Here is a 21230-nt window from a genome sequence, read left to right as displayed (position 1 = left end):
ATCTATCAGTTGCCTCCTGCACGCCCCTTACTGGGGATTGAGCCCAAAACCTGGGCATGTGCCCTTGACCAGGAATCAAAACAGCAACCTTTCAGGGCACAGGATGGCACCCAATCAACTGAGCCACATAGGCCAGGGTGAATTAGCAAATATTTAAAGTGAATAATGCTAAAATATCATTATTCAGTAAGGTAAGTATAAATTGATCAAAAACATTCTTTTAAAAAGAGATTTTCTAATACATATGAAGAGCCCTGGAAAATGTTCACTGTCTTCACTTACTAATTATGTCTTTAAGAATCCACACTAAAGAAATAATAACAAAATGAAGTTTATATACAAAGATGTTTATCTTGGAATTTTTAATAAAAACTTTGAAACTACCCAAATCCTTGACCTTAAAGGAATAGTTAAATAAATAGTGGTACATAAGCTACTAAAAATTACATTTATGAAGAATTTTAATGTCATAAGTAAAGGTTTTAGGTAAGACTAAGAAAATACACATAAAACTGCGTGGATCACATAATCTCAATGGATACTATGGAAATAAAAACTAGAAAAATATAACAAAATATTGACAGTGGTTGTCTCTGGGTACTAAGAGTATTGAATATGGGTGATTTAAAATTTTCCTCTTTATGTACTTCAGCATTTTAACATTATACACACATACATCTGTTATATAACTTTAGCATATACAACTTAGATCATCCGACAATTTAAAATGATTTGGTAAAATAAATCTCTTCATTTAAGCCCCATTCTCTCCTTTTCAGCCCGTCATTAAGTTCTGCCAGTTCTCTTCCTTTCCTCTTTCAGAGGGAGCTCAGCATTAACCATGCACAACCTCCCACCTCCACCCCTTTGCTTTCCTCCCTGCTAACCACGTTCCCTGTAACCATCCTGAGAGTAGTTAGGAAGAAATGTCTGCCCTAAGTATGGTTGGGATCGTGTTACCCCTATGAAGGGAATTCGATATGATCCTTGGTCACCCATAACACTCCAAGCTTTTGATCATGAACTGCAAATCTTGGGTAATTTCCCTTTGTTCCTCTCAACCTCAGCAGATCCACACCCACACGCAAAATCCCCAGGACGACCGTCTATTTTCTCTCAGCAGACCCTGTTTTCCTTCCTCACTCCTTCGGAAAGGCTTCTTCCCCAGGTATCTGCTTTTCTGCAAACAGCTCTACTGCCACGTTGCTGAGAGCATCCCTTCCTTTTTTATACATGTGGCAATGGCTGTGCTTGTCATTTGCAATCAGACTTGCAAAATGGAGGGAAATTCCTGTTTCATCACCACGTTGCCTAAATAGCAATTGCTTCTAGCATACATAAACTCTAAGTCCACATTTGAAATTTTAAACTTATACACAACGTTTAAGGCAGTCGTGTAATAAATGAGATACTGGACACCGATCGTCAGCTTTTTGTTTGTTCACATAGTTGTCATTTGCTTGCATGACAAGATGACAGCTACCTCTGAGGTCTATCCAAGGCATTTGCTTTCAACCTCTCTCCCCTGCCCAGCGAATACACACAGAAATTCACTGAATTGGGCTCAATGATTGCTTGTGGTAAGAATTTCAAGCTATTAATAAAATATTTTTGAGTTACAATATGGAGCCAAACATCATAATAAGAAATTTTAGCTTAAGAATCACTGTGAGCTCTGGCCAGGTAGCTCAATTGGTTATAGCGTTGTCCTGATAAACCAAGGTTGCAAGTTTGATCCCTGGTCAGGGCACATACAAGAATCAACCAATGAATGCATAAATATGTGGAACAACAAATCAATCAATCAATCTCTCTCTCTCTCTCTCTCTCTCTCTCTCTCTCTCTCTCTCTCTCTCTCTCACACACACACACACACACACACACACACACATTAATCCATAAATAATAAATAAAAGAATCATTGTGAAACAAAGACCTCAGTGTTCAATCTCTTGAGCTGTTTGGTGAACAGCTATGGAGTCATTAGGAGGAAGGAAAAGCATATTGCCAGTTGCTGTCTCTGACTAGTGGGAACATGCGTGTATGTGCCTCTTCAGTGCTACCGGATTGATTCCAGGCTTCTGATTTGAAATGCATGTCTCTGACACCTCAGTGATTGAAAGCACCTCATTTCTCCAGCTCTGTTGTACAGACAGGGATGCCAAGAAGTGGCAAGGAAGCAGCTTATTTAACAGCATGTTTTTAGGAATGCCAACACTGGAATCATCAGTTCCCGAGCTCCAAGTGAAACTATGAAAAATTTATATGAAAATCACTTTGACCTGAAGTGTCAATGAAAATAATAGTGTCATGACTCCTTGTAATTACTCAAATGGACAATTTTTTTTAAATTGGAAATACACCTTTCTGTGAAAATATACTTTTATGAAGAGGAAGTAGATACATCCCTCAAACAGAGAAGCATGTGATTAACAATAACTACTTACTAAGTTTCTTTTGAGTGGCTGTCACTAATGCATTGATTGGAAGTAAAACTACAAAAAAAAATCATGATTAATTGATGGAAGAGAATGCCATTAATGGTATTTACTTCTCTTACAAAAATGAAGAAGTAGAAATTATTGTATTAAAAAATCTCCATTTAGGCTCTATAGGAACATACATATGTGCCAGAAGAGACATCAGTTAGTAATTGAACTTGGGTTGAAAAATTAAACAACCAAACAGAATAGCTAAGGTTGACACTGAGAGTTTATCTAAATTTCAACTTAAACTTTTCTTTCTATCAAGAACTGAGCATTAAATAGAATTTATAGAAATATTTACTAAAATGAAAAAAAAGACAAACTACAAATGAGGTGGGTTGCAGCACATACAACGAAGAGTTAATTTTCTTAATATGTAAGAGCTCTTACAAAACTAGGAAAAAGATAATAAATATGAGCAAAGATAATGGACAGTTTGCAGAAAAATAAAATTATATGGCCAATAAACATAAAAAAATAATATGTTCAACTTTATTCAAATGGAATTTCTAAATAGAAATCTAAATAACAAACAGGAACTCGGATTCTTTTTGGATCTCAGAAGTTAGTGCCAGTACTTCTTTAAGCAGTCACTGAAGTGGAAGGGACCTAAAATCCCAACAGCCATCAAAGCTTAGTCCCTGTGCTCCCCTGGGAGGGAGCAACCTTAGATGGTCAAGGGTCATCTCTTAGCTCTTTTACATCAGAGTGGAACTTTTATTGAGGATTAGCAGATGAAACTGGATGACACAAAAAGGAAACCAGAATGAATCAGAGTCTCGGGAACTGAGATGTTCCTTGTGGTTAGTGATTTCACCTCTACACAATCTATTTCTTTCCTATCAAAACCCAGTGTCTAGATATGATGTAGAGTACACACACACACATACATACACACACACACACACACTCTCTTTACACCTGCCTCAGTGTGTGTGTGTGGCTTAACTTGGTATCTTGTCATTCTTTTTTCTTTAAAAAATAGAATTTATTGATTTCAGAGAGGAAAGGAGAGGGAGAGAGAGATATGAAACATCAGTGATGAGAGGGAATCATTGATCAGCTGCCTTCTGCATGCCCCACACTGGGGATGTAGCCTGCAACCGAGGCCATGTGCCTTGACTGGGAATCGAACCATGACCTCCTGGTTCATAGGTCGATGCTCAATCACCTAGCCATGCTGGCCGGACTAAAAATAATTTAAAGTGCTAGTGGCCTAAGAGTTTTGGGAAATAGTTGACAGCTAATACTGATTACTAATATTGAACTACAAACCTGGAGAGATATGTGCGCTGCTGATCCCAGGACACACTATTTGTCTAATTTTAGAGCCCACAGCCCGCAGGCTCCTCAACACCTCGTGCCCATCTTTCACATCCTTACATAATTATTTGTAAGCATGGCTAAGCAAATAACATATGGCATGCTCCACATATGAAGAAATAAATGAAATTTATTATTATTAATACTTCTGACTATTCATACTAAATTCAGTCTTCCAAAAAAACAAATATACTTTTCACCCATCTTTGGATATAATTCAACTTCTTGATTTATATACCAAAGAAAGCTAATTATCAATTTGTAGATTGAGTTCTTTTCTTCATGTTTTCTCTAGTATTTTATAATTTCTCTGCACCTTCAGGGCCAGAAAAGAAAAGCAGGTGTAAAGGTGTGTCTTTGTGTGTGTATGTGTGTATCCATATATTTTCTACTTAGTGATGTTTTTGATAAAAATAATATTTTATTTCTTCTTCCTATAGGTAAGATGGAAATAACTATTTCCCTATATCAACCTCCGATATGTTGTGAGGAAAAAATATGCATGAAAGTACTCTACATTTTCAGGAAGAGAAGCAACTTATTATTAAAATAATGCTTGCCTATTATTTTAATATTTAATATTTATATTCAAATGCTAATAACATAAAAATACCTAGCTACAGTTAATAAAATATTGCTTTGTTTGAAGGTTTGAGATTATCTTAGCTAATACCATTCATAAATAACTACAGGTAGCTATATTTACATGTTAAAGGAGGCTAACTCAAAGTTCCAGAATAGCACTGATCCATACCCCTTTTCTTCTTGTGAAAGTAATGGTCATTCTTTGGTTGAAGGATGAAAATAACAATATCCGTACTTTTTTCTATTCCTGAGAAATGCCCATCAGGCACATAATGGCAGCCATAAGCCTTGAAGCTGCAATGAGAACATGCTACCCCCACAAAGCCTCAGATAACAGGACTTGAATGTGAATTCCTAAAGGGGGTTCAGAGAAGGGCATTTCTGCCCCCACCTCAGGAGGAGAACCTGAGGTCTTAAAAAACTGAAATTAGAATTTTTCAGGGATAGCATTTTCTTTTTAAAAAATATATATATATTTTTGTTGATTTCAGAGAGGAAAGGAAGGGAGAGAGAGAGAAATATCAATGATGAGAATGAATCATCAATCAGCTGCCTCCTGCACACCCCACACTGTGGATCCAGCCCCAAACCTGGCATGTACCCTGATTGGGAATTGAACTGTGACCTCCTGGTTCATAGGTTGATGCTCAACTACTGAACCACACTGGCTGGGCTAGTGATACCATTTTCATAATTTATGGTACTCCCATCCTGAGTTTGTTTCAAATTTGTTTAGGAAAATATTTCCTGCTGTTGTTCTCATCTCATCATTGAAGTCTGGATGGATGGTCAAATAAGTAATGTCTGTGCTCATTCAAGAAAAGAGCTCTTGTTTGAAAGTAACATCCAGGGCTGCCACATCCCAGGAGGAAATCGGTCTCAGCACCTGGTTTCAAACAGAGGTGAGGTTCATCCTGGTAGCATGTTCGGGTGAGGTCATGGATGGTCAACAGTGTACAAACTAATGGAAATACAACCCAGGGCTCTGTAGCTAACTTACATAGAGTTAGCTCAGCATAAATCCATCTGACCTAACAACAACTACAACAAAAAATAAGAATAGCTAATCCTTACTGAGCATTTGCTATGTACCAACTCTGGGCTAAGTACATCACATGTTAGTATATTTATTTCTTACAACAACAGTACGAGGTAGTGACTATCTTTCAGGTTATTCTACAAATGTGTAAATTGAGGCTTAAAGAACTTAAATGAGTTGCCCAAAGCTTCACAGCTATTAAGTGGCAGAGACGGAATTCACACCCAGGCAGCCAGACTCCAGAGCCCATGCTTTGACCCCAGAATCACAGTGCCACAGGGGCGCCAGCACAGTGAGAGGACAGTGCTCCTCAGCTCTCCTCTGTGTGCCTGCGTCATGTATTCAGTTGCCTTGTCACTATCCTCAAGGAGGAAGTCTGAAGGCACTGACTCAGATTCAGCATTGGTCATTTAAGCTCACAAACTGTCTTGTGAGACAGAGAAAGAAGGCAACTAAAAGGCAGTCAACAACCTAACCTTCCACTTTAGGAAACTAGAAAAAGAAGAGCAAGGTAAACTTGACACCGCAGGAATGGAAATGAATAAGAACAAGGATTTAAATAGAAATAAGGGAAATGGAGAATAGAAAAAACAATAAAGAAAATAAATGAAATCAAAGTAGGTTCTTTGAAAAGATCAACAACATTGACAAACCTTTACCTAGAATGCCAAGAAAATAAGGGAGAAAACTCAACTTACCAGACTTAGGCATAAAAGAGGGGATATCACTACTGACCTCATTAAATACAAAAGATTATAAGGGAATACTATAAACAATTGTATGCCAGCATATTAGATGACCTACTTGTAATAGACAAATTCCTAAAAAGACACAATTATCAAAACAGACTCAAGAAGAAATAGAAAATTTGAATAGACTTATAACACATGAAAAGATTGAATTAGTAATTAAAAAATATTTTCCACAAAGAAAAGTTCAGGAACTAGCTTTACTAGTGAATTCTACCAAAGAATTAAAGTCTGATTATCACCAATCCTTCACAAATTCTTCCAAAAAATAGAAGAGATGGAACACTTCTCAATTTAATGAGGCCAGTATTACCCCACCACAAACCCCAGACACAAGAAAACTACAGCAATTTCTCTTATGAATACATATGCAAAAATCCCCAACAACATACTAGCAAATTGAATTCAGCAACATATAAAGGATTATACACCATGATCGAGTGTGATTTACCCCAGGAATGCAAAGTTTTAACATAGGAAAATCAATGAATGCAAGATACCACTTCACAACCAATAGGATAACTATAATAAAAAGGACTGATAACAAGTTTTGTCAAGGATGTGAAGAAACTGGAACACTCAGACACTTCTGGTGGAAATGTAAAATGGTACAGCTGCATCAGAAAACTGTTCGACGGGCGCTCAAAAGGTTGAACACAGAGTTACCATATGACTGAGCAATTCCACTTCTAAGTATATACCCCAAGACTTATGAATACTTATGACCACACAAAAATTTGTACATGAATGATCATAGCGGCATTATAATAGCCCCAAAGTAGAGACAACCCAGATATCCATGAGCTGATACATAAATACATAGATAGGTAAAATGTGGTATATTCATACAATGGAATGCTACTCAGTAATAAATGGAACAAAGCAGTGATACATGCTATAACATGGATGAACCTTGAAAGCTAAGTGAAAGAAGCCAGTCTCAAAGACCACATATTGTATTGACTCCATTTATTTGAAATGTTCAGAATAGGCAAATCTATAAAGACAGAAAGGGGATTAGAGGTTGTATAGGGCTTGAGAAGGGGGTTGGAGGTAGAGGGGTGGGAAGAAAAGGGAAGTAATTGGTAGTGGGCACAGGGAATTTTTAGGGAGGTGATGAAAATGTTCTAAAATTACTTATAATGTTGGTTGCACAACTTTGTGAATATACTAAAACCAATTTAATTGAATTATAGTCAATTGTAATAGGTGAAGGGTATGTAAATTATATCCCAAATAAAGCTAAGATTTCATTTTATTTTTTGTTAATCCTCACCCAAGGATATTTTTTCCTTTTTTTTTTTTTAGAGTCCAAGGGTGGCGGGGGGGTGGGGGGGGGAGAAGGAGGGAGGGAGGGAGGGAGGGAGGGAGGGAGGGAGAAACATCAGTGAAGAGAGAGAATCATTGATCGGCTGCCTCCTGCCTGCCCCACACTGGGGATCGAGCCTGCAACCTGGGCATGTGCTCTCACTGGCTATCAAACCATGACCTCCTGGTTCACAGGTTGATGCTCAACCACTGAGCCATGCAGGCTGGGCTGTTTGTTTCTTTGTTTAAGCCAAGCACGTGAGAGTGGACATATGGCAGATGCAGCTTTCCCTAAATCTCTCCCATTCCAACCATCATGTCCAAGAAATTAAATTCAAGTATGCAGCTGTGGGAACTATGATGTTCCTGCTACATATTATTCTCTAATTTCATTTCAGACTGGAACCTCAAGTGCAAAAATCTCACCATACAACATTACAGAGAAGGTTCCAGTATGACAATAATATTTTTATGTCCAGGTGGATGACCTAGTGCTCCAGCTCTTTGTTCCAGCTTTCCAAGGAAATGCCTTCTCTGGTCCCTGCTCACTCAGCACTCCTTCTGAGACGAAAGTCCCCCAAGGTATCTGCGTGCACAAGTGTGTGTGAGGTTTGCTGTGGGTGGGAGTCTGGGGTCAGACCACTGCCAAACTTCCTTCCCAGCTGCGGCAAGCAACAACTCTCCTTCATCTTCCCCGCATACCTCCCTTCCTCAATCATCCTCTTCACCCAGCCAACCTTGCTTTCCCAGAGCAGGTGAACAGAACAAAAACAATCTGTAGAGTCTGGTAGACACGAGCTCAACTAACTGTATCACTTTCTATTTAGAAATCTTGGACAAAGCCTCAGATGTCAAATTTGTACCATGAAGATCACATATTTCTAGAGTTCTCACCATGAGCTGGGTACTGAGAATACACACCTAAAGAAGACACAGACTCTGTAGTGGAAAAACTCATAGTCTAGTGGGAGACACAAATATAAACAAATAATGACTACAATGCAGGGCGATAAATGCCATGGTGGATGGTATCATGAAGAAGAGAAGGATTAATTCTCCCCGTGGCTGAGAAGGAGGCTTAGGGAATGGCTGTGAGACTTCAATAGACAATGTGTCCACAGAACACTGGGCACATACCAGGTGATCAAAGGACTCTAGGAATTTAGAAGAAAAAAAATCATACTGAAAAGGACTCCTCACCACATCAGCCAGAGTATTATCAAGGCCTAACTCAATTAAAGAAAGCTGGGCATCTGTTTTTTATTTTTTTTGAAGATATTTTTTATAATATATCTCTATATTGTATTATATAGGTATTATCATAAATTTATATTATAACAACGAAATGTGGATATCCAGAGGTTAATACTGTAAATTTTAACCCATGATTCTAATTTTAGCTAATTAAAACATCCAGTAAAACGGTCCACAAGAAAATCCTTGCCTCTTCCTTCAATCACTCAATACATATTGACTTCCTATTATGTGGTATCAGGCAACAGAGACATAAAATTGAACTTTCAACAAGTATGCAAATGAGCAGGGAAGCTAAAGCAAGTCCTTAGTAATGGTAATACACGGCAGAATACCACGCTGCCTATTATTTTCCCTCAGTATTTGCTCAGGAGGCTATCTTGCTCTTGAAACAAAACTGGGAGATAATGCTGATAATGTGGGTTCCTTCTTGATCAGACCTGTACTTTGACACTAACTTCTGGAACTAGATGTTTGCAAATGGGCTTCCCTTTGGTTAAGAGAGAAATGATAAAGTTTCTCAATAGAGACAAGTCAAGCACGCAGTGTTCTCAGAGCAAACGCTTGCTGAAATGATAAAACCTCCAGCAGTTAATCAAGAGGCTTAGCTGCCTAGATAAGCAACCCCGAGAGTCAGTAAATCTATGCATGCAAGGAACGTGGTGTAATTTCACCTTCGGAGTCCCTGGCGTAAGACTCCTAAGGCAGAAACCAGTGAAGCCCCTGCATTTCGGAAAGGAAGCCCAGGAGCATAAAAGATACCTACTTTCTCCTGCCCATCCCCCTTCCCACAGAAGACCCCTCCGCGTCCCAGAACTCAGGTGCGGGGCACCATGCAGCTGAACCAGAGTCCCCCTGGGCATAAGAAAGCTGTAGCGTTTTCCTTAGGAACGAGAGTTGTATGAACAGCATAAGCCTGACATTTTCCAAAAACAAAGCCAACAGTGAGGACAACAGAGATATAGGTGGGGGAAAATCCTGATGACCTAGTCTGAATCCTTTGATCCCATCATGGTCCACCCTTCGGAATTTCTAATTAAGTAAATATAGACAGGGCGAGGCAAAAGTAGGTTTACAGTTGTTAGTATGGAAAATAATACAATAATTAATAAGTAGTAATACAAGGAGAAACTGTGTTTTGTGTCCTTACAATGGTAAACCAACTTTTGCCCCGACTTTTGTGTGTAATTTGATATCTTTGTCTGTTGATTAATTCCTTAAACTATTTGAAATTGGGTTTCTGTCACTTACAACCAAGAGTCCTAATTAACAAAGGGTCTCAGTAGACCTCTTTTCTTTGGTATATATTTTTATGGGGATGGGGTAGCCAAGTAGGTCACACAGTAATCTCACCTGACCCATTCATTCTTCCTATTATTCTTTCCAGTTCAAAAAACATCCTCTCCAGGTCTCATAAAAAGCTGCCATTTTCCCTCCTAGTAAAATTTTACTTCACGCCTCTTTGCCCTTACTGAAAAGGGCATTTTATTTTTGGTATATCAGAAGAGTGGTACTAATCTGATGCATCTTTGAAGAGAAGTGCTGGCATTCAAACGGAAAGTTGACAAAGGACACTCCAATTAAAGAAGGTTCCTCCTATAAGTTCCTTATATTTAACCTGTGGAAAGTTGTCAGGTGTGTGTGTGTGTGTGTGTGTGTGTGTGTGTGTGAGTAGTAGTAGTAGTAGTAGTAGTAGTAGTAGTAGTAGTAGTAGAAGCTTACAGAAAATTCTTGTTCATGGATAGGGCTTTTTTGCAATGATCATAGTCTAATGCCACTGAAGTGCAGTCCCTAAAAGGCCCTGTCACCTGTGGATATCATACCTGTGTCTGCTGTCCTGAGCTGTGTTGACTGCGATTGCTCAAAGGACTCATGTGTACAAATACAGTTATATGATTACTAGAGGCCCGGTGCACAAATCTGGCCTGACCTGTGCCCTCTCACAATCCAGGACTCCTCCGGGATGTTGGAGGCCCAGTGCATGGATTTGGCCGATCCCCACGGGCCAGGCTGAGGGACCCCACCAGTGCATGAATCCATGCACCGGGCCTCTAGTATGCATATAAGATCTTTGGTTAATCTCTTCCCACCCTCCCTCTCCCTATTTCCCTCTGAGATTCATCAGTCTGTTCCATGTTTCCATGCCTGTACGCTGAGCATCTGCCCCTGGTGGTCAGTGCATGTCAAATGATCCAATGGTCGCTTGGGCTTTTATATAGATTTAAAAACTAATGAAAACTAAGAGAATACAAATTCAAAACAAGTTTCCTTCATTTTATATGATGAACTGTAATGCTCATTATTTAAAAACAATTCTCTAATTCTAGAAGGCAGAGACAAATGTCCAGAGCTGTTACCAGCCTACTTTTAAAACTCTAATGTCCATTTCAGTTTGAATTTACTTCATGAGCAAGCTGGTTTTGCTTAGTCTGGTAAATATGCACTTGGTTTGCACATGTAATCAGCAGTGAACCCTCTAGTATATATATATATCTCAGAATGCCAGTTACCTAACATTGATGCTTCTTTAAATTCCCTTTCCTGAATATACTTAAATTATCGCTCAATCTAGAAATCCCCCTGAGGGGTCCTTGGAAAGCAAACACTAGTACAACATTCTATTAAAATATAAGTCTGACAGTGGATATAATAAACTTTAATTGCTAGAAACATAAGATGCACACACACAGAGGTTTTCATTTCTAACACACTATAAATGTGGCTGTGACTGGTATTTTAACAAACTGAAGAGGTTGTTAGTTAGCTTTGGATGAGTCTATTCAGTTAGTTCAGGCATTACCATCTCCACGCATTAACAACTCACACCTCATGTTAATAGTAGATACTCAATAAACACTTATTAAATGAATACAAGTAAGGGAGGATTGCAATGCAAAAATTTTCAAACAGAAAAGCCTCATGGTCATTAAAAAATACATCAAAGTGGGTAAAATTTAAGATATACAGTATGTGGGTTTTATACATTAACAAGAAGGCCTTTTGATTATAAAACGTCATTTATTTAAATTTTCGGGTGCCTAGAAATAGCATGGAGAAGTTTTCCTACATCAGAAATGCAACTTTGTGCCCTAGCCAGTTTGGCTTAGCAGATAAGAGCGTCGGCTTGCAGACCCAAAGGTCACGGGTTTGATTCCGGTCAAGGGCATGTACCTCGGTTGCAGGCTCCTCCCCAGCCGTGCAGGAGGCAACCAATTGATGTGTTTCTCTCACATGGATGTTTCTCTCTTGTCTTTCCCTCTCTCTCTGCTCTGCCTTAAAATCAATGGAAAAATATCCTCAGGTGAGGATTAACAAAAACAAAAAGATCAAATTATGTTGTATACCTGAAACTAGTACGTTATATACCAACTTTACCTCAATTTAGAAAAAGAAAAAAGAAATGAGACTGCTGTTTATTTAGACTCTTTTCTCCCTAAAAACTCTGTGTGGAAGCAATTACAACTTCAGAATCACATCTTCTTTAATCATTTCCCTCTGCTGTTCCCCAAGCACACTTCCTTACAACAGACAGCATATTGTGTCTACGTTATGGCTGGTTATAGGTACACTGGTGACCACAGATATATTATAATGTCTTGACATTGCTTCCATCCATTCACTCATCTATTGAGTATACTGTGCTTTGCCCAACAGGAGGTACATAATGAATCAGCAATATAACAGACACGTCACAGCTGGAGAACATCATCTAGCACTTCTATGCTATAAACACCTTGAAGAGCAAAATATATGTCTTATTCCTACCTGTGTCCTCAAAGCTTAGCACAAACTTGAGAAATGTTTGCTGACTTGAAACACACCTTAGAGATCATCCAGCTCAACAGCTCACTTCCTGGTGGTGACTGGATTATTTCACAAGGTGACAAAGCTATTAGTTAGTGGTAGGGCAGGACTAAAGGTCAAATTTCCTTTCCCTCAATCTAAACTTCATGTAAAATTCATTTTATGATTGATTCCAAATCAATTTATAATTCAAGTGGCATTGTGAGTTATTTTCTTTTAGCTCAAAAGCCCACTAATGTCTTAAGGAATCAGGTGTCCTTAAAGCTCCAATTTATTCATGAAACACTGCAATTTAATGGGCATGCTCTTCAAAATTGAGCATTATGAGTTTATCCAGCTAGGTGAAGTTTTTAAATACCATAATAATGAAGATTAATAATTAGTTACGCTATATGTTAATATTCTGGTTAAAAGCTTCGTTTTATTTTTAAAATGTATCTGTACTCCTAGGTATTCATCCAAGAGAAATAAAAACGTGTTCACGAAGTCTTATACAAGAATGTTTATAACCCTAGCTGGTTTGGTTCAGTGGATAGAGGTCAGTCTACAGACAGAAGGCTCCAGGGTTTGATTCCTGGTCAGGGCACATGCCCAGGTTGCCAGCTCGATTCCCAGTGGGGGGTGTGTAGGAGGTGGCCGATCAATGATTCGCTCTCATCATTGATATTTCTATCTCTCTCTCCCTCGCCCTTCCTCTCTGAAATCAATAAAAATATGTATATATTTTTAAAAAGTATGTTTATAGCAGCCTAGCTGGTTTGGCTCAGTTGTTGAGCATCAGCCCATGAACCAGAAGATCACGGTTTGATTCTCGGTTAGGGCACATGCCAGGTTGCGGGCTCAATCTCCAGTGGGGGGTGTACAGGAGGCTGCCAAAGATGGTTCTCTCTCATTGATATTCCTATCTCTTTCTCCCATTCCCTAAATATATATATATATATATATATATATATATATATTTTTATATATATATATATAAATATATATATAAAAGCATGTTTACGGCAGTGTTATTTATAATAGCCTACAACTTAAAACATCTTAGTCATCTATCAATAGGGGAATGGAGCCGAAACCGGTTTGGCTCAGTGGATAGAGCGTCGGTCTGCGGACTGGAAGGTCCCAGGTTCGATTCCGGTCAAGGGCATGTACATTGGTTGTGGGCACATCCCCCGGTGGGGGGTGTGCAGCAGGCAGCTGGTCGATGTCTCTCTCTCATCGATGTTTCTAGCTCTCTATCCATCTCCCTTCCTCTCTGTGAAAAATCAATAAAATATATTTTTTTAAAAATAGGGGAATGGATAAACAAACTGTGATATGTCATACAATGGAATGCTACTCGGGAACAGAAGGAAATAAATCAGATACATGAAACATAATGGATCTAGCTCATTAGCATAAAATTGGGAGTAAAAGGGGTCTTACACCAAAGAAAAGTACATACCGAATGAATTCCATTTATATGAATTCTAAAACAGGAAAAACTAACATGTAGTGGAAAATTTTCACATCAGTGGGAGGTAGGGGGTAGGGATAGGGATTTACTTGGTTGGGGCATGAAGAGAACTTCTTTATCATGATGGGGATGTGGGTTACACAAGGATATGCCTTTGTTGAGGCTCAGTAAACGTATACCAAAGTTTTGTGCATTTCATTATATGCAAACTTTATCTTTAAAAATCTGTAAACAAATATTGAATTTTAGTTAACAAAGTATTGCAAGAGAAGTATCCAATGTTCAGCAATTTATTTTGAAGGCCATAAAAAATATAATGAATTCATGGATAGAGAAATGGATTGATGGGCAGATATATAATAAAGCAAGTATAGCAAAATATGGCAGAATCTAGATTTGGGATATGTGAGTGTTCACCATAAAATTCAAATTTGCTATATGTTTGACATTATAATAATAAAATGTTGGTGAAAAAGATACTTCAAACAAGCATTCTCTGGGAAACCTAATAAAAAAACAACAACAGTAAAAATAAATTATTAAGACCACTGGAAAGTATATGTGAACTGGGTATTAGATGATAACAAGGAATTACTGTTAATTTTGTTAGGTATGATCATGACATTGTGATTATATAAAAATATCACCATATTTTTAAAGATGCTTATTAAAGTACTAGAAATCAAAATAATAGATGTCTTTGATTTGCTTTAAAAAAAACTTTAAAAATGAAGGGGGAGGGAATGATGTCACAGCATAGCAAAATCTTTAAAGCTATTAAATCTGTGTAATGGGCATATTGGAATTTATTATATTTATTCCCTCTAAACTTCAATGCAAATATGAAATTTTTAAATGTTCTTTTGAAACCAATTAGTACACACTTAAATTAAGACTACAAAAATCAGATGGCTAGTCCTAAAATTTTGAAATTATAACAGTCATAGATGTAATATCACACCTCTTTCATTAAAAGTACTGTTATAATAGATTTCCTTTTTTAAAGTTAAAGTGAATGTAAGCTCAGTTTGTTACTAAAATTTTAAAAATTCTAATGTAAGTTCCTTTACATTAGAATTCTCCTTTGAATGAATTAGAAACATTCAGGTCATAACTGCAGGTTTTAGAATCAGTGGACTAGTCATATTAAATTAGAGATAGTATTCATCCATCCATTCATTCATTCATTCATTCAATCATTCAATAAATGTCTCTTCTGCAAACTCCATAGTAATATAATTACAAGTATCAATAAATATTTTTTTAATATAAAGATGGCATAATATCCTTAAAAACCTTTAGGAAAAAAAAACAAAAACAAAAAACACCTCTACAGCTATTGCCTATGCCTAAACATTTATGACACATATCGTTCTGACATTAAGAAATGCCACCAGAGCCCAGGATGGCTTGGCTCAGTGGTTAGAGCATCAGCCCATGGACCAAAGGATCGTGGATTCGATTCCTGGTCAAGGGCACATATCTTGGTTGCAGGTGGGTTACAGGTTCGATTCCCAGCCACTCTCATGTCGATGTTTCTCTTTCTCTCTTTCCCTCCCACTTTCTCTCTCTTCCACTTTATAAAAATCAATGGAGCCCTGACCAGTTTGGCTCAGTGGACAGAGTGTCGGCCTGTGGACTCAAGGGTCCCAGGTTCGATTCTGGTCAAGGGCATGTACCTTGGTTGCGGGCACATCCCCAGTAGGGCGTGTGCAGGAGGCAACTGATTGATGTTTCTCTCTCATCGATGTTTCTAACTCTCTATCCCTCTCCCTTCCTCTCTGTAAAAAATAAAATCAATAAAAAATATATTTAAAAAAATCAATGGAAAAACTATCAAGTGAGGATTAAAAAAAGAAATGCAACCAGAAAAAAATGTTCAAGAGAGAAATATAACCAAAAAAATGTTCATCTACTTGACCCTAAACAACGGGACTTAATTTTGTATTTAATGAACTTGGCCTTACTAAGATAGCCATACTACACATGAGCTCCTGAATTTACCAAACAGATAACTGGAAGGTGGTTTATGTCACCTAACAAAATAATCCTTTCCTTTACAAAATGATCTATCCCAATATTCTCTTATGCTTCTTCAATGCATTTAAAACTCGATTGGTTTACAGGGTTTTCCTTTAACCACAGCTTTCCAGTAACTAATCCATCACAGAACACACAGACTACGGTCCTTGACATTCTTTGGTTCTGTCTCTCTTTCAGGTTTCACTTGTTTATGAATTTCAAGTTCTAGGTTTTAAAGAAATGTCTTCAAGGTCAATATTTAAACTGGTTTCTGGTAACAGTTACATTCTTCATTGAATTTCACCACGTCGAAAAATAACAACAATATAAAACAAGAGATCCCAGGGGAGTGAAATTTTAACTCAAGAGTCCAAATGTGCATACAAGCTCAGCTGATGGTTTTGTTTATCATGAAGAGTGAAATGAACACAGGGAAACACTCTCAGTCTTAATTCGAGCATAATCTAAACTTGAACTTGATCATGGCAACTTGAGGCCATACTTTTAATGAAGATTGTAAGGCAAAGAAGATGTGGACAACAGAGAGGAGGGTGGTCTGTAAAACAGATCTAGATTCTGCTGCTGCTTACAGTTCCAACCTCGAGGCTAGAGGGATGCACAGCCCATACTTCATACTGTCAGATCCTGAAAACAAGCATCTAGATCAGTGCTGTCCAACAGAATTTTCTGTGATGAAGGAAACATTTTATCTGCACTGTCCAATACAGTAGCTACTAAGCACATGCAACTGAACATTTGAAATGTGCAAACATGGAACTAAATTATTTATTTCATTTAATTTGAATTAATTAAATTGAAATAGTTGCATTGGCTATTGGCTGCCATGTTGGAAAACACAGGCCTAGCTGGATTGATAGAGCAGCTCCTGGACAGTAGATTTGGGGCAGAGTCAGACCAGTAAGTCTTAGAAATGCTGTGTCCACTTCGGTAGAGGACAAGGAGCTAATGTAATCAATGCCTTTTCCATTTAATGCACTTAGAATTCTTGGCCTCCTTTTCCAAGAGTCAATAAAGAGTCAGATGAGCCCTGGCCGGGTGACTCGGTTGGAGCATCGTCCCATACTCCAGAAAGGTTGTAGGTTTGATTCCGGGTCTGGGCACATACCCAGGTTTCAGGTTCATTCCCCAGTTGGGGTGCGTATGGGAGGCAACGGATCAATGTTTCTCACCTCTCTCTCTCTCTCTCTCTCTCTCATCAATAAAAACATACCTTTGGATGAGGATTACAAATGTTTTAAAAATAATAGAGTCAGATGAAAGTAAAATGAAGCTCAGTAGCTCAAGTGATGTGTGTTTTTCTTTTGGTCTATTTCTTCCCCTCCAGAGGCTGAATTCCCTCCCTGCACCAGCATTAAACACTCACAAAACCACTCCCAGTGCCTACACTTACACCTTCCCTACAAGCCCCAGCATACACACATGCTCTTCCACCCCTCTCCTGCCTTCCCCAGTTCAAAGGTTCCACCCAGACAGTCTTAAACACTAGCGTGGTCCACGGAAGCAGGTTTGCCGGTCTGACGTCTTGGGTGGAGATGCCAAGTTGGACAAGTCACCTGCTGTATTGTAACTATTGTTGACATATTTCCCAAGCATATTTGTTTGATGAGTCCTTGTTACTTTGTTCAGAAAAAGAAGTGCAGACCTACATTCGATGACTCCAGCCTGGCTTGAATTGAGGGGAAGTCAAGCATGAAGGAGGAAGTGGACTGGACTCCCCAAGAGCTGTTGACAAATGTGCTCCCCAGCTAAGATGGTATTTTTTCATCTGGTAGGGAGGGGAGGCGTGGCAGGGAGAGACGTTAATGACTACGTGTGAATCAGTCAGTGCTCAATGATACAGAACTTGAGAAAAAGTTGAATTTGTTAAGCTTCAACAGACATATCAGTGACTAACATCTGATATTTATACCTTCCTTTTTTCACGCCTTGACTTTGAAACAAGAACTACAAAGACTTGAAATCAGAACCTAAAGCTGAGAGGGCAGAACAGACGAAATAGAAGTCTGATGTGTGTGCACTGGGCAGGGGAGTCCTCTCTGCCGGTGACCTCAGAGCAGGAGGAGGCTAGGTGGAGGCGAGGACTGGAGAGATTTTGGGTGGTGCTGATAGCCAGCAGTAGGAGACGGAACTGGGAGGAGAAGGTATACTCAGATCATGCCTGAGGATTACTCATGACAGGTGAATTGCAGGTTTGCCTTGGGAGAGCGGGGAGCAAAGGGGAAGCCATGGGCACAAGCAATGCCAGTCCTGGACATTCTGAAAAAGCTCAGAATTCAAGAGCTTGAAAAGAGCTTGTATCCTACTAGCAGCAAACAATTGGAAAGTCAATAATCTCCCCATGGTCACTGCTTTCTGCTGCCCTTCACCTTGGACAGTGTTGACAGTCATTATCTTATGGATTTGCCAGCAGGAGACTTTAAATTTCAGTAATTATTTTTAGAAATAATGTTTATTATTATTATTATTTGAAATATATTTTTATTGATTTCAGAGAGGAAGAGAGAGGGGGGGAGAGAGAAACATCAATGATGAGAGAGAATCATTGATTGGCTGCCTCCTGAACAACCCCTACTGGGGACCGAGCCCACAACCCAGGCATGTGCCCTTGACTGGAATCAAACCAAGGACCCTTCAGTCCACAGGCTGATGCTCTATCCACTGAGCCAAACAGGCTGGAGCAGAAACAACATTTTTTATATGCCACTCTGATGATACAAGAAATCCATAAACAAAGAGGGAACGGGGGGAGGAATATACACATACATTTATTCTCATTATCTCTCTCAGAGCTAGACCATAGGGAAGAAAGAGGAACTGAGATAGAAATATAACATACAATTATAAACCTCTCATTGGTGGAAATTTGGGGGCTCTGATTTTTCAGGTGTTCCTCTGTTGCATTTCTTTTTTTTTTCTAACCAGGATCTCACTGGTGTGAGGACTGATTTAAGCATTCCTAAGGTCCTTGACATACATCGCCAAACTGTTTTCCTGCTAGTGCACAGCAATTTGTGTGGCCCCTGACATGTATAAGTAATTAGATTCTTTCACGGCAAGGAAACGGTAAGCTCATTGTTGCTTTAATTTGCAGGTTATTTGTGATGTCGGCATTCTTCCTTGTGTTATACACCCGAATTTCTCTTTTGTGAATTAGTCTGTTTCTTTCTACTTTTATTTTTCTGTAGTTTTCCCTCTAAGATTCTATGATAGAATCTTGTTACTAGAATAACAAATTAAGAGAATACTGGATTACTTCTTTGTGTCGAAAATCTCTACCCACCAAAAATTATCCCCATTAACTTAATTTGTTCACATTACACTTCTTATTTTGGTCACACGTTTTCTGTGGACCAGAAATAGGCCATTTTTGAGATATTTGCAAATAGCAGGTTCTCTATCAAAGAATGCTTAGGGAGGGCCAAGGACTACCAACTTCTGAAAGCAAATCATAAAAATGAAAGAGATTGTTTGTTATTTTTTATTCTTCAGAATAAGAAGAAGATTCCTTGATTTTTCTTATTGCAAAGGTAAAGAGAGGGATAAGCTTCATAGATACTAGGATCTTTTGATATTGAAGTTTTCTGTATATAATCCTATATAATAAAAGGGTAATATGCAAATTGACCAAATGGCAGAATGACCGGTTGCCATGACGCACGCTGACCACCAAGGGGCAGACGCTCAACACAGGAGCTGCCCCCTGGTGGTCAGTGCGCTCCCACAGAGCTCATGGCTGGCGAGCACAGTGGCAGTGGTGGTAGCCTCTCCAGCCTCTACCGCAGAGCTAAGGATGTCCGACTGCTGGCTTAGGCCCGCTCCCTGCCCCTGAGGGCTCCCGGACTACGAGAGGGTGCAGGCCGGACTGAGGGACACCCCCCCCTCCCCCGCACCCTCCGAGTGCATGAATCTCAAGCACCAGGCCTCTAGTAATAATATAACATCCAAATCAATGTTATTTCCTAGAATTAAAAACAAAACACTTTTCATCGCACAAACAACAGAATACTCCTGAGCAACATATAATGTGATGGGACTACAGCTGAGGGAGCAGCTCAAAGCATGAAGAAGTTTCTCGAATTCACAGACCTAGCTCGGAGGAAGACCCAGAATGGATCAATTCCTCGATTCCTGGTCAAGTGACTTTCCATTCCCTCAGAGCCTGATAATGTTTTCTACAGAATTCAATTACATTTTAAAATTCCAATTAAAATACTTAACTATCATTTTATGTGGCAAATAAAGCCCTCATCACGTTATACGTACATGGGATTATATTAAATCATCTGTGTGGATGTACCTGTGTGTAGATGCCCACGTCTTACACCTTCATTGCACGATCTTACTTTCTCTGGCATCTTATTAAACAACATCAGGGACTGTGCACACGAAGTGCTCTAACATTTTTAATTTAAAAATTAAATTGGAAATGAATTGGGAATAAATAAAATTAACTGGAAAAAGTAAAAGCAGGCCTTTCCACGGCTTTACAATAAGGAGCCATTTTATTAGAAAAGCAGAATGAAAGCTTTTGTTTCTACTCAGAGTCCAAGTGTGCATTTGTGACTGACAGAGGCAGCACTTACTTTAACAATGGCTCATTTAAATGTGGGTGTTTCACGATCCTTAAAGAAAAAAAAAGTCCCACAGGACAGTGTTCAATTTTCTGAATTCACTGTTAAAAGTCCAGCTGCATTCACATGGGAATCCTGCTTGAGGGGAAGGTAACCTAAGAGCCTCTGGACACCCATGAGGTGCCAGATACTCTCACGCACCGCACCGCATCTCAGTTAATCCTAATAGTAACGGCCGGAGACTGGGAAACGTGTGGAAAGGTAAGTGCCACATGGAAAAGGCTTCTTTATTTCAGCTTTCTCATATACAAAATGAGTATATTTTATATCTCAGAATTCCCCTTAAAGGTAACCACAAAAATGATTTGAGAAAGTATTTTCAAAAGCATACAAATACAAGGTATTGTTCCTGGGGTTATGTTCCGATACTTTATGTTCCTCATAAGGTTAAAAAGAATCAACTCCAATCTTTGATGACCACTTTGCAAGGGGCTTTCTACTAACGTGAAAATGATAAAAGCTTTTGAAGCCAAGATTCTGGGCATCTCTTGCTCTTTCTAGAAGTGACTTAACATATTTGACTGAGATGCTATCGGGATAGTTTCTTGTCTT

This window comes from Eptesicus fuscus, chromosome 2 (assembly GCF_027574615.1).
Source record: "Eptesicus fuscus isolate TK198812 chromosome 2, DD_ASM_mEF_20220401, whole genome shotgun sequence".
Classification (NCBI taxonomy): domain Eukaryota; kingdom Metazoa; phylum Chordata; class Mammalia; order Chiroptera; family Vespertilionidae; genus Eptesicus; species Eptesicus fuscus.
The sequence above is the reverse complement of the archived record's forward strand: the minus strand, read 5'-3'. Positions refer to the sequence as shown.